This window comes from Miniopterus natalensis, chromosome 4 (genome assembly GCF_054644295.1).
Source record: "Miniopterus natalensis isolate mMinNat1 chromosome 4, mMinNat1.hap1, whole genome shotgun sequence".
In the NCBI taxonomy this organism is placed as follows: domain Eukaryota; kingdom Metazoa; phylum Chordata; class Mammalia; order Chiroptera; family Miniopteridae; genus Miniopterus; species Miniopterus natalensis.
The window spans coordinates 36,174,960-36,190,043 of NC_142084.1; the positions used below are offsets into that span (position 1 = coordinate 36,174,960).

General features: G+C 44.4%; 1 protein-coding gene and 1 non-coding gene across 3 annotated transcripts in view; one reads left to right on the forward strand and one right to left on the reverse strand.

Annotated features, from left to right (window-relative positions):
• Positions 1-4,251, reverse strand: part of ELF2 (E74 like ETS transcription factor 2) — an 86,943-nt gene extending 82,692 nt beyond the window's left edge. For both annotated transcript variants that reach the window (XM_016210196.2, XM_016210195.2), the window contains exon 1: positions 4,162-4,251. The gene's annotated coding sequence lies outside the window, so the exon portion shown is untranslated. The remainder of the gene's footprint in view (positions 1-4,161) is intronic.
• Positions 4,252-14,136: 9,885 nt separating this feature from the next.
• LOC148093253 (small nucleolar RNA SNORA19) lies at positions 14,137-14,254 on the forward strand. The gene has a single exon (XR_015714464.1). It is a non-coding gene; the product is annotated as a small nucleolar RNA SNORA19 (small nucleolar RNA).
• Positions 14,255-15,084: the final 830 nt, after the last annotated feature.

Here is a 15,084-nt window from a genome sequence, read left to right on the forward strand (position 1 = left end):
TCTCTCTCTCCATCAATCTGAAATCAATAAAGATATATTAAAATAAAGAGAAAATCCTCAAGATCTTGACTTAGGCAGAGGGTTCCTATAACAAAAGATTAATCTTGCCTGGCCAGGCGTGGCTCAGCGGTTGAGCGTCAACCTAGGATCCAGGCGATCAGGGTTAGATTCCGGGTCAAGGCACATGCCCGGGTTGTAGGCTGCAGCCGATCAATGACTCTCTCATCATTGATGTTTCTATCTCTCTCTCTCCCTCTCCTTTCCTCTCGCTGAAATCAATAAAAAAATATATTTTAAAAAAAAAGATTAATCTATACAATAAAAACTTGGAAAATTAAACTCCATCAAAATTTAAACTTCTGCCAAAAGAAATTAAAACTTTTGTGCTTCAAGAGTCCAATAAAAAATGAAAAGACAAGCCACTGACTTGAGATAAAATATTTGCAAATCATCTATGTAATATAGGACTTGCATCCAGAACATATCAAGAACAAATATACAACTCAATAATAAAGACAAAAATGCACAAAGATTTTAATATCTATTTCACCAAAAAGGATATATAAATGGCTAATAATTATATTAAAAAATGCTCAACACCTTGAGTCTTTAGGAAAACACAAGTTAAAACCACCACAATGAGTTAACCACTTCATACACACTAGAATAGCTATAATAAAAAAGATAGACAATAGCAAATGTTGGCAAGAATGTGAAGAAGCTGGAACTCACTCATACATTGATGTTAGGAATGTAAAATGTATGGCCACTTTAGAAAACAGGTTGGCAGTTTCTTAAAAAGTTAAGCAGATGACACAGCATTTCTATTCCTAGGTATGTACCCAAGAGAATGAAACCATATGTCCACATAAAGACATGCACTCAAATGCTCAAGCAGCATTATTTGCAACAGTCAAAAATTGGAAATGGTCCTGGTGGGTGTGGCTCAGTTGGTTGGGCCTTGTACCATGCACCAAGGGGTTGCCGGTTTAATTCGCTATAGAGGCACAAGCCCAGGTTTCAGGCTCAATCTCCCATAGGGGGCATGCTGTGTCTCTCTCTCCCTCTTCCTCTCCCTTCCTCTCTCTCTAAAAATCAATTAAAAATCTTTAAAAAGAAAAAAACAAAATCTGGAAACAATTCAAATGCCCATCAACTGGTCAACAGATAAACAAAATGTTGTATATCCATACAATAGAATACTTATTCAGCAATAAAAAAGAACAAAACACAGATACATGCTACAACAGGATAAACTCCAAAAATATTATAAGTGAAAGAAGCCAGATGCACAAAACTACATCTGGTATGATTCGATTTATATAAAATATTCAGAAAAGGCAAGTCTATAGAGACAAAGCACAAATCAGTGGTTGCCTAGGGCTGGGGGTGAAAACAAGGGTTAACTACAAAAAGGCTAGAGGGAAATTTTAGAGGTAATAAAAATGTTCTAAAACTGGTTTGTGGTGATAGTTTAACACTTCTACATATTTACGAAAAATTATTGAATTGTTGCACTCAAAATGGATTAATTTGGGGTATTACTTTTTTTAAAAGTGGAGATACTCAAAAGAAATGAAAACACGCCCACATAAAAATCTGTACACAAATGTTCACAGCAGCATTATTCATAATAGCTAAAAAGTGAAAACTCAAATATCCATCAACTAAGTGATAAATAATGTGGTATATCCATACAATGGAATATTACTCAGCAATAAAAAGAAATGAAATAACGCAACATGCTACAACATTGTTGCTTTGAAAACGTTATGTTAATTGAAAGAAACCAGTCACAAAAGATCACATATTGTATGATTCCATTTATATAAAATGCCCAGAATAGGCAAATCTATAGACAGAAAGTAGATCAATGGTGCCTAGGCCTGGGAATGTTGGGGGGAAATGGAGAGTGACTGTTAATGGGTATGTGGTTCCTTCCTGGGGTGCTGAAAATATTCTAAAATTGATTATGATGATAGTTGGCACAACTCTGTGAATATATATTTAAACCACTGAACTGCTCTGGTGGGGTGACTCAGTTGGGTGGAGCATTGTCCTGTACATCAAAAGGTTGCAGGTTCAAGTCCCTGTCAGGGCACATACCTAGGTTTTGGGTTCTATCCCTGGCCTGGGCCCAAATGAGAGGCAAAGGATGGACATTTCTTCCTCTCTCTCTCTCTCTTCCCCCTCCCCCCACCCCTTCCCTTCTCTCTGAAATCAATAAATCATATCCTTGGTTAAGAGTTTAAGAGGAAAAAACACACCAAACTGTATATTTTAATTGGAGAACGGAATGGTATGTGAATTATGTCTCAATAAATCTGTTAAAAAACAAACAAACAAAACAACTTTGGTGTAAAATCTGTGAGCTAGTAAAGGCCATCAAGACTGGTAGGCCCTACCACAGCCACAGTTACCAATCTATTAACTTTGGATAGAAAAATCTCAAAGTTAAAAAAATTCTTTCTAACGAAACTCTGATTTTTTGAGTATATATGTAGGAAATGAGAAGCAATGATTGCTCAATTAGGTAAGTCACTAAGCTTAAAAACAAGCTGACTTAAAAACAGGTTGACATTCAAATTTCTGATGCCCAAGATATTTAAATTTTCTATTTCATTTGTTTACTAGGAGGATACTTCAATAATATTCATATGAACACACTGTGTAAACTGTGTTGCACTATACATAAACTTTAATTATTCCTAAATTCCTTTAAATGTAATTTAACAGCTTCCAGTTTTATATGAACTCATTCTACCTTCTGAGGAAAGAAACTCTGAAACAAAAACATCCAATCATATCTTAGTAAAGGGTACATACATTCTCCTGTGATTCGGGCACTCTTCTGTGATTATGGCACTAGAGAAAGTGCTTAATTTACCTTTCCAAAGAGACTCACAGACAAAAAGGAAAGTAAATCTGATTACCGAACACACGACTACTGTACTCTCATCACTGGATTAAAACTTAAACCACACATCTGAAGTAAATGCTCATTACCACAAGAAAGGAGGAAAATTCTACAGTTTTACAATGAAGTGTCCCTTCATTCATTTAATGAGGTACTAAAACTTGAAGGCTATTCTGCAGCGAATCTAAAAAAAGAGAGCCCAGGATACTGGCCCATGAGAAACATCAGAAACTGTGCAGTCTGGATTACTCTTGGCGTTTTAGGATATTTTTTCCGTCCTTTACTGACATGCAATAAAAATGCCCAACTGGAGCAAGAGAAGGGCTCGGCTGCCCTGCTCGCAAAGCTGCTGGGGCAGCCCCAGCAGAACCCTCCCCGCGCTCCGCCCGCGCCCCCCAAAACAGCCGCTAGCACGGTCCCCAAGGGCCAGCTTCGCGAAGAGAGGATCCAGAAGGCGGTCACTGGGCGCGCGTGTTACAGAGCCCGTTTTTGTTTTGTTTAAAACTGATTCCTGACAGAGACAAGCCTCCCTACCCCCGGGGAGTAGGGGAAGTGGCAGCAGAGGGCCGGCGGGGAGCGCGAGAATAAAAGAACGACCGAGTACAACCTGCCGTGCGAGCCAGCAGCCTGGGGAGGGAAGGTGGGAGGCGGCGGTCAAGCCAGCGGGAAGGGAACTGCTCTCCAGCCCTGCAAGCCACCCCGAGCAGCCCGAGCCTCCCAGGTCCCGCCCCGAGCTGGCCGCCCTGCCCCGGCGTCGGCCGCAGCCTCCCGCCCTACCGGACCCTCCCAGGACGCGCTTCCTCCGGAGCCGGACCCCCGCCCTGGCCTCCCCGCGGGAGAAGGCGGGTCAGTTCAGTCCGCTTCTCGGCAGAGGTGACTCGCGCGGAGATGTAAACACAGCGAGCCCAGCTGCGCGCGGCCCATCCCCCCCGCCGGGGTCCGTAACCTCTTCCTCAGCCCTGCCCCGCGCCCCGCACTCCCCGCGGGCGGCCGCGGAGCGCGCCTTCCCCTTTCTCCGAGTCCCGCTCCCCGACCGTTGCCCGAGGGCACCCACCCCCTTCCCCCTCGGCTCCCCGCGGGTGTCACCGCCACTGCCTCCGGAAAACCCCTCCGCAAACCCCGGAGCAAACAACACAGGCGCGGGGCGGGGGACGCGGAGGGAGGCGGCGGCACTCGGGACAGCGAGGTCTCATCGCCGCGCCCTCCGCGCTTCCTCCCACAGCCTCTGCTGTCCGCGCTCTTACCTGCTCTCCGCGTCGCCCAGAAAGACCGCGGCGTCGCTTTCCCTCCCGGCAGGGCCGCGGACTCGCCGCCGCCGCCGTTGGCCGGGCGTCCGGAGGGAGCCGGGCCTCCCCGGCAGCCCGAGACGCTCCACTGGGAGAGGAGGAGACAAAACACCGCGCGCCGCTCCGCGCAGCGCCCCCCGCCCGCACCGCCCCACCGACCCCCAACCGCCGAGGCGACGGCGGCGACACAGAGCCCGGCGCAGTGAGCAATGGTGGCCCCCGCCCTCGACCCGCTCCTCTCCCTCCACCCCCCGCTCGGCTCCTCCCCCTCGGCCTCCTGCCGCCGCCACCAGGACACTCGAGTCCGCCTCCCCCACCCCGCCCGCTCCGAGCGCTCCTCCCCTCCCCACGCGGCGAGGGGGGGCAGCACCGCCAGTCACCGCAGCGCCTGTCAAAGCCGGGCCGGCTATTTATACCCGGCGAGGCCCGCCGCCCTCGGCCCCCACCAGCCCGCCCAAACCTGCCGCCGTGGCTCTCTCAGATCTCGCCCGCCCCTTACCCCCCAACTTCCTAACCCGCCTTCTCAGGTGCTGACTCTCCCCACTCGTCCCGCGCCCTGCTCGGAGTTCCCCCATGCCGCTTCCCCGACTGGCGCAGGGGCGGCGGGGCCGCGCGTGCACCTGCAGCGCCCGCCCGCCTCTCCCAGCCGGCCGGGTCCGCACGCACACACACACCCTCTCCACTCTCGGAGCGGCCCCGCGGGCCCCGCTCGCACCCCATCCCCGGCTCTGGACTCCCGCCCTTCTCCTCCCGGACTGCCGGGCACTCGGGCAATCTGACAGTTACTGGGGGCCGGGGTTGGAAGACTCCTATCCCGCGTCCCTCCCGTCTCCACTTCTCAGCCGGGCTAAGAGAAAGGTGGGGACGCGGGCGGGTAGCAGCGCGCCGCCAGCCCGGCTCCCGCCCCGCCCCGGCCGCTGACGCTCGTGGCGCCCCGCCCCGCCCGCCCCGCCCGCCCCGCGCCCCTCGGCGCCGCCCGCTCCTCCTCCCTGCCCAGCCTCTTACACCCGGGGACCCCGCCCCGTTCCCAGAAATTACCACCCGCCCAACGGCCGGGCGGCGCGGCGGTTGGTGCCCGCGTTTGCTGACTGTCTGGCGGCGGGGCTCAGCGCGCAGCTGCGGAGCGAGGCGGGCGGCCCCTTGGCGCGGCTCCCGGAGCTGCGGGCGCCCGCACCGAGCCATTGTCGCTCTTCGCTCGGTCAGCGACGGAGAAGTAACTCAACTACGAGTATTGTTGGTGCGGGAGTGTATTGGTGCGGGAGTATTTTGGTCCAAGAGCCTACAATTCGAAAATGAAAAGCCAGCAGTAGCTGCACGCTTTTGGTTTCCCCACTTTCACACAAAGAGGAACCTCTGAGCAAGGCACTCTCACTCGCCTTCAAGTGCACAAAGCCAATGACATGGTGCCCCGGGTTGTCCTGCGTTTGAAGCGCCTCATTAATGACCTTACTTACGCGCAGTTATGCATACAAACGCCCCGGTCTGTTCCCACCACCGCACTTCCCAGCCGCCGCATTTTCTGGTACAGTATTTGTTTCATTAACAAAGAGCTGTGTGTGACTGCCCGGTGCGCGCGGGGGGCGATTCCGTTCCCCTCCGGCTCCTGCAGCCGCACTTGGATGGACCTGGCGCGGTATTCACCACGTTCATTTCTGGACACCAGCTTTACTCCTTTTGCTGCTCCACAACCAGTCCTGAGCAAAGAAGAAACCCTGGGGAATATAAGTGGTAGTTGTTCTTGAAAGTAACGTGGGGACCACGGAAATAACCCTAGAGTGGGGCTCAAATGTCAGAGAACTACAGGAGTCCCCGCCCATTTAAGTCCCTGAAGAACCGGAGAATTTAATGATCTTCTCTTTCTTTTTTAAAGCTATTAATGCCTCTGTTTATTGGAGACAGGAGTGTGATTCTTCCTTTCCTATCTTAAAAATCAACTCTGTGGACTTTTTTTTTTAATTAAGAGACTTTTACTTTTAAACAAAGGGAAACCCGGATAACTGAGAGGGTTAGTCAAAAAGATCCTCTTAATTCTAATGAAGTTTTATGGGTTCCTGAGTTGTAAAACATGACCAGTCTTAGCACCATTTTCAACTAAAGAATTTATAAAGGCTTATAACATTCAAACCATTAATACACAGTCAACAGAATACTACAAGCACAGCACCCTTTCTAGGGCAGTATTTCTAATCCCCTATTTCCTGTGAAATAACCTATCACTTGTGGGAACCATTGTCCACTTTGATATTTGAAGGAATTAGTAATCAATACTACTTCATCTCCATGACAAAAACATGGCATATTAAGGAGCATGCAAGGACAAAGCCTGATTTCTAGAGTTAGGAGCAGATCTCACCTGCAGGGTCAAATCATTCCTGTTGTCAGCTACTATTAGAAGAAATATATCTCCCTACTGCCCATTGGAAGTAAGCTGAAAGGTCCCAGGTGGATAACCTTGCTAGATAACATTATTCTCCTCAATTCTTCACTACTCCAGGCACGTGTGCCCTTTGAAATGTGGCTTTATAGTTCCTCTCTTTAGAGGTAGAATGTTTCTCCACTCCATTGAAGTGCGCTTAGGTCATTCCACTTGCTTTTGGCCAAAGGAATATGCAGAGAAGTGACAGTGTGACAATTCTGAGCCTGACCTTAATAGGTATTGCATGTTTCTGCTTGCCTCTCTCCACACCTGCCTTTCACAATGTGAAGAACATTCCTGGGTCATCTTCTGGTCCAAGAAAAATGAGAGACATGGAGCAGGTTTGGAACCATCCCGGAACTTGGATCCAGTGACTTACAGAAAAAAAAGATTGTTGTTTCAAGCAGCATGTTTTGGGGTGGTTTTCTACCCACAATTAGTGTTGCAGTTGTTGACTGATACAATTGGAGACAGAGGAATCTGCTCCTTGATATTGGCCTTGAAGGTGCCAAATGATAGCTCCAAGGCAACTCTTTGACAGCGGGTCTTGGAAAGATGCATCTCTTGTGGAAGCTGACCAAGAAAGAAACCCAGAAAGTTTGCAGCATAGCATTCTAAAGAGTCAGGTTCAACAAGAAAGTGCTGATGTGGCCAAGGAGTCCTAGAAACATGCTCATAGAATTGGAGGTGTCTATGTTGTAACTAGATTGCTTTCACTTCTGTATTTTTTATATTGTACAATTTATTTATAATTATACAGTGGTTCATTAATATACTCTGATCATCAATTTTCAAATAATACAAAATAGATATTTTTAAAAACCAAGTCTCCTTTCCTTCTCTGCTTTTCTTTCTAATCCTCGTCCTCCATACACACCCAGCCATACCATACCTCTACTCTTCCACAGGTAACCATAAATGATAGATGAGCACTTAAGCTTCCAGACTTGTTTCTGTGCATTTGTATACATACACATGCATTTATAGGGATTAAATATAAATGAGATTATATAATGTGTATTAGGCAGAATGCTTTTTTTAGGTTTTTATTGATTTTAGAGAGAGAGGAAGGGAGACGGAGAGGGAGAAACATCACTGAGAGAAACATTGATTGGCTGCCTCCTGCACACCCCCTACTGGGGATAGAGCCCACAACCCAGGCATGTGCCCTGACCTAGAATCCAACCAGGGACCTCTTGGTACACGGGACGATGTTGAAACAACTGAGCCACACTGGCTGGGCCAGGCAGAATGCTTTTGTACTCCTTGTCTCTGTTTATTTCCCCTTTGTTTTCTCTAGTTATCTAAGATAAACTTTTTAAAATGTCAGCCTGTCTTCAATAAGATAGGTTAACCCAGGGAAGAGGTTTTCCTGCTTTTATATCATATTTGTATATGTTAAAATGGGAAGAGGACTCTTTAGGGCCCCTGTTTGGGGATGGGAGTGATACTCAATGTTAGGAACACAGAAGACTAAATTCTTTGGGTAGCCAGGGAATTATTTACCCTTCCCAAACTGGAAATGCTCTTTCTTAGGCTAATCCTTTGTAGTTCTCAAAGTGAATAATTCAAGAGAACAAGGGGAAGCTGTGCTACCTTTTCTGACGTAGGCTCTGGAGTCACAGCCATCACTATGCCCTATTCTATTGGTCATACAAATCAGTCCCAACTCAGTGAGAGGTTACACTGCACAAGGACATAAATACCAGGAGACGAAGACCACTGGGAACCATGTTGGGAGCTGGCCACCACAAGGGCATGCGAAGTAGTGAATTTTGAGTGACTGACACAATCTTTAAATTTCTTGGATTCCCTCATTACAGGTGCGAAAATCCCCAGGTTACCAAGAACTGTGTAGACTTTGCAATAACAACCAGAAAAATCTCTTCTTTTGCCTCTCCTCAAAGAATTTGTGGTTCCAGGAAATTGTCCAGTTATATTCTGGTGTTAGCTGACCTTATTTGTGAGCCACTTTATCCCTCCCACAGCCCCTTTCTGGGCTTCTATAAAGATGATTATTCATAACTCCCATACTCTGGGTCTGCAAAGGAACCTAGTCCCCAAATTCACTTTTGGTTTTAGGTATCACACTGTCTTTTATGAATCAGAATCTCTCAAACATTATATATTAAGCAAGCTATGACAAACCTGCCTTAAAGAATGATAAAAACCAAAATAATTTGGGGACATGTTAAGTTTCCAGATTCCAATGAAACAAGTCTTAAGAATGACATTTGTGTCCAGCTAGTGTGGTTCAGTGGTTGAGTGTTCACCTATGCACCAGAAGATCCTGGTTCAATTCCCAGTCAGGGCACATGCCCAAGTTTCTGGCTCCATCCCCAGCAGGTGGCATGTAGGAGGCAGCCGATCAATGACTCTCTAGTCATTGATGTTTCTATCTCTCTCTCCCTCTCCCTTCCTCTCTAAAATCAATAAAAACATTTTTTTTAAATGGCATTTGTGCCATCAAATGCAATCATATAAAATAAGCAGAAAATATCAAGTTTTGAATATAGAAGGGAAATTGAATCCTCATGAGTTGCATGTGTAATTTTACCATGTATTATTTCTAGTAAAATAAATACTTAAATTCATTTTATAATTTTAGTTCTTGATATATTTTAAAAGCAAACTTCTTCTTAAAATAGTACTTTAGGTGGAAGCATTTTATTAATTCTATCCACAAATAAAGAACATTTTATAGCTTTATTAAAATATTTAAAGTATTTAAGATGGATTACACTTTATTCTAATTAGAATTTGACATTTTTTCAATATTAAAACCAATTTTTGTAAGCAGAATTTGCCTCCTTTATTATAAAATTAAAAGTCCAAATGAAATGTATGTGAAGACATTTTACTAGTGATTTAAGATCATATTAATCTTTAAAGTTTCTGAATAAAATTGATTTCTTAATAAAATTGAGGATAAATGCTATAGTAGTTAATTAAAACACAAAGATAAATGTCTTTCCTGGGGAAAGATCTGAAATAAATGTCTATATATGTGAGCTGACTAGTATTCAAGGGCATTTAGCTCTGTTTCTTCCATGCTACTAAGTTAAAATGAGTTAATAGAAATTTCTTTTCTATTTTGTTTGTCAATTTATTTAGTTTGGTTGTGTGTTTTCTTAATTTATCTTTATTGTTGAAAGTATTACAGGTGTCCCCTTTCCCCCCATTGATGCCCTCCACCCCACAACACCCCTCTCCCCCACCCCACAACACCACCCCCCCCCTCAGGCCTTCACCAGAGTTAATAGAATTTTAAAAATTTATTTCCTGGATCACCTTAAAGATTAGAAAAACAAACCAAAGCCTTGTTTTCCCCATTATTTATTGCTTTCTTCTCTGGAGGTTTTTTCCTATTGGCAAGCTAATCAGAGTGGTGGGCATTATTTCAGTTATAGTAAATAATAACAGCCATAAAAACAATACTATTGCCCACTATCAGTATACTACTAGATACTTCCTGTTCATTAATCTTATGAGTTAATTATCTTCATCTTCACACTGAAGTTCACATTGAAGGTCAGAGACCAGCCACTTGTTCAAAGTTACAGAGCAGACAGTGGAGCTCAAGACTGAACCCTTCTTCAGAGCCTGTGCTCTTAAACACTAGTACTTGTAAAATGCAGCCTTGCTTTAACTGTTCTTGTCCAAACATCAGGGATGAAAAGTATTGCTTTCTGCGTCAGCCTTGGCACCGGCCTCAGGTCCTACGCCCCCAAACCCGCGGGACACTGCTGCCACCTCGCAGCCCTCCTCACCTCTGTTTGGCACCCCTGCTCTGCCTAGCAGGGCAGGCACCGTGGCAGATGGCTGGGTGTTTCTGGCCGCGCTCCCTCTCTTCCTCTCTCCAGACCCTCCCTTCTCCACCGGCTATCAACCTATTCCCTCTACTCCAGCCGCCGTCCCGCATCCTGTTCTTCCCGTTGGCCTCACCACGTCTGAGTAGACTTTCCATATCTGCTGGTGGCAGACTGCTAAGCAGAGAGAGAGACATTTAAGGTCAGGATAAGAAGTCAGTCAGTATGGAGCGTAAAAGGTCACAGGAAGACCGTGATTAAAATGTGAGCACCAGGCAGAAAAGGTGGAATTACTGGGAAGAGGAGTTGAGAGTTTTAAAATACTGGGAATCTACATGAAAGACTGTTAACTTCCCTGATGTAAAGGATAGAGAGAAATAAAAATAGTTCCATGGTTAAAATTAATATTCCAGAGTCCATGCATAGGTGTAGTAATTGATAATATCAGTACTTACATTACATGTGGTCAGGGGCCTAAGTACCAACAGTATGCCTTTGAAATTTAGTATCATCTTAAACAGTGTTGACTGAGTCTGTACTTTCTATTTATCTTCTCTTTTAATCCTCGTAGCAACCTGTGGACGAAAAGGGTCCCCATGCTAGCCTGACTAGCTCAGGGAAGGCCTTTGTGGCAGCCTTGCAAACTCAGAGACCTAAAGTAACCACAAAGGATGGTCTGAAACGAAAACTTTTTAACTAAAAGCATTTATGATGGGTAGCTATGTCCTAGGCCTCCTAGGCTGGTGTCAGTTTTTACCTTAATTGAGCCTGCCAGTTGTCTTGTTGGAATGTCAAAGTAATTTTCCCTTTTTCGGACCCGTCAAATCACAGGCACCTGCTCTGGGAAGACCACAAATCTCCTCATTGTCATTGAGTTAATTGTTGCCTGTTAACTATCCTGTGCCCACCTTTGTAAAAGAAGTATGTGTCTATCGTTTTACTTTTTATCCAATCCCAGAGGTTAAAATTAATATTTTAACCCACCCCTGCTTTTGTTTCCCTCCCTCCACCCCTGCTTGTTTTCTCCCACCTCCCTAATCTATCACCATTGGATTTCATGTAACTCCTCTTTTGGTCATAATGTATACAATAAGGTACAAGACTGCCATTCTCCAGAGAACTCTCTCAACCCATTGAGATTTTGTTTCCCTGCAATGTTGACTGTTTTGGCTCAACACACAAAAATTCTTCAGAGGCTTGAATGTTTCTTACGTTGACAAACCCAATCAGGAAGATGTCATTGCTGGTTCCAGACTGTGTTCTTCACAGGGGCTCAGCTTCCTCCTGCTCCTCCTCATTGTTGCCCCCAGGGGTGAAAACAAGCTCAGGCCAGCTTCTCCCTGTCCTGTGCTCTCCTTATGAATAAGTCAATACCTTTGACATGTGATTTGAGGTAGGGGAAGGAGCCCAGTCACAGCTCAACAAGCCTGAAAGTGGCATATATATTTTAATGTATGCTTTTCAAAAGGCACTCTTTTTTTAAAAAATATATCTTTATTGATTTCAGAGAGAGGAAAGGAGAAGGAGAGAGAGACAGAAACATCAATGATGAGAGAGTCACTGATCGAGCCCACAACCCGGGCATGTGCCCTGACCGGGAATCAAATCCCAATTCCCTGGATCCTAGGTCGAAGCTCAACTACTGAGCCATGTCAGGCTGGGCAGTGGCTTATATTCTGCTAGTAGAGAATTTCAGAGCCCACTTACAAAGTCTGCATTTTCATTTGGTTACATGGGTGGAAAAATAAATATGTTAATAAGGATTAATTCTGCTACCACCCAGTGTGACTGAGTCCAGAGTAGTTCCTTTTGCGATCAGTACAAACTAGAGAAGTAAGCTTCCACAGATGGACGAGGCAAGGTTGGAGTCCCCAAGCTCCAGCTTTTAGTCTCTTAGAGCTGTCAGGAATATTATATATTTACTCGAACCTAATCATCCTACAGTTGAGGACTCTGAGGCCTAAAAAATTAAGTGACTTGCTTTTGTTAATACAACTAAGCAGAGTTGGAATTTGAATCCAAAAATTTTCTTATTTTTTATAAGCTCCCTTTTCAGAGTCACTGAGATAAGAGCTGGAGAAGATGCTTTGGAAATGTTGATGCCCTTGAGCCTAGTGGAAGGAGTTCAGCAATAACAAACTCCCTTTAATTGACTAGATAGGGCCAAGGAAAGAGAGGGAGAGACTGAGTGAGCTGGTGGAGGGCAGAAAGCCAGGCATAGAATGACAGAAACGGGCTTGGGTCTAGTGAGCAGGGACAGAGTAGGGAAGTCAGGGAGCTTAGGCAAATCATAGAAAGAGCTAAAATTGGTTAGGCAAACTGTGGACTCAAACGGAGATGACAATTTTGTCTATAGCTAACGATACCCATATGTTCAAGATTATTTTGGTTTTCACTTTTTCCTTTGAATGTCCTATATATTTTTATAAGGTGATTTACATTTACTATAAGCCAATTTTGGTATTTTTCTAGCACTTATGTGATGAAAACCTAGTTATTTTTATGTTATTCTATTGATATTTTCAGTCTTTAATATTTTTAATTTGTCATTAGCCCAAAGAGCCCTTCAATCATTAAGGTAATATTTGTGCAGTTAGTCAGGAACTAGATACCAGAGCAAAGGCACTAAATCCTGACTCTCAAGCACTAAAATACTAACCTTCCAAATGACAGCATGCTGAGAAGAGCAAGGGACAGATTTGTATTGAAGATGCAGTTCTGGTTATCAGACCAACTGGGTAGCACTGAGTCTTTTTGAGTGCAAAGTTTCAAATGGCAACAGTAAGTTTTACTGTAAATGGTCTAGATATCTTGAAAGGAGATTAATGATTAATTCACAAGAGTGTAGTGTATGTGATTGACTTTGTGGAACTCTCTCCCCACAAAAATATCTTAGCCAGGACCCTGTTTTCCAGTAGCAGGTTTTTGGGGTGGCATAAGTGAATAGGATGAAGGAATGAAAAAGTAAGATAAGAAAGCAAGAGTCTTTTGTGTACACCAGGTATCTGTTCTTGTGGGGAAAATATTTCAAAGATCTGATTTAAGAAAAAAAAGAGAAGACAATTTCAGTAAATATACATATTTTACCAGAGCCTAAGGCCATTTAGTATGCTAGGTAACAAACACTTATTTTTTTTAATTTTAGAACTTAGAGTTAACATCAGTCTGAAATGATAGTATTAAGAAGGTAGCATATGCCTGGCCAGGCCTGTCTTAGCGGTTGAGCATCGACCTAGGATCCAGGAGATCACAGTTCAATTTTCCCGGTCAGGGCACATGCCCGGGTTGCTGGCTTGATGCCCAGTTGAGGGCGTTCAGGAAGCAGCCCATCAATGACTCTCTCATCATTGATGTTTCTATCTCTCTCTCCCTCTCCCTTCCTCTCTCTGAAATCAATAAAGACATATTTTAAAAAAGAAAAAAAAGGTAGCATATGAAAAATCTTGATGAGCTATAAAGAGGTAAGACGTTTCTTTAAAAATATCCTTACAGCATATATGCGCAGTTCTTTCTTTCTTTCTTTTTTTTTTTTAATAAGTTTTTATTTATTTCAGAGCGAGGAAGAGAGAGGGAGAAAAAGAGAAATATCAATGATGAAAGAGTCATTGATCAGCTGCCTCCTGCACACCCCCTACTGGGGATTGAGCCAGAAACCCAGGCATGTGCCCTGACTGGGGATCAAACTGTGACCTCCTGGTACATAGGTCGATGCTCAACCACTGAGCCATGCCAGCCGGGCTATTATTTCTTATGTGCTATACAAATACTTGAAGGTTAATTAGCAGTATAACTAAATAGTAATGCTGCCAGGCTCCTTCAGACAAATAATAAAAATAAATAAATAAATAAATATCCTCACAAATAACAAATGAGCTTTGAAATATTATAAGGGAATATGGCCTCCTTTAATCAAATTTATCAAAGCCTCCAAGGATTAGCCCAACAAAGAGAATTTCCTGATTAGGAAGGGCAACTGATTTACCTGCTACAGCTCTGAGAATTCAGTCTTCCCCTGTGACCCTCACTTTGGTTATCACTGCCGTCCCCACACTGAGCCATAAAGGGTGCTCCTCCCACTTAATATTCTTGTTTTCCTCCCCACTCTAATTTCATCAGTTGTGAAACTCTTTAGCTTTTCCTTCTATTCTTGTATATTTTCATTTCTACTCAGCACCCCTCTAGTTCAACCTCGATGTGAGCCAACCCTATTCTCTGACAACCAGGCACTGACTGGTCCTGCCCCCAGCAGCCATGCTGATGCCATGTGACTTTGTTCTCTTTGGCTATCACTGACTGATTGAACCAACAAAGTGCAACTCATCTAAACTGGGCCTATCATAATCATTCTCTCAAGAATTTGGAATTGGGACAAATGGGTCATCTACAGCCTCTTAATGTGTCTGGAGCCTTGTATACGTGTGTTGGTAGTTGTGGGGGAGCCATCATCTGCCATATGCAAACTGAGAGCAGGAAAAGCCCTTCAGCTGTGGCACAGCCCCAGGGAGGAGCAAAACATTAGAGAGCAAGAGAGAAGTATGTGGGTTCTTGGTAGCCTCCTGGATCCCATTCATTCCAAACTTTCATAGGACCTGATGCTTATACAATGTGAGGGCCCGCATTTAAAAAAAAGAAAAAGAATTGTTTATACAAAATTAG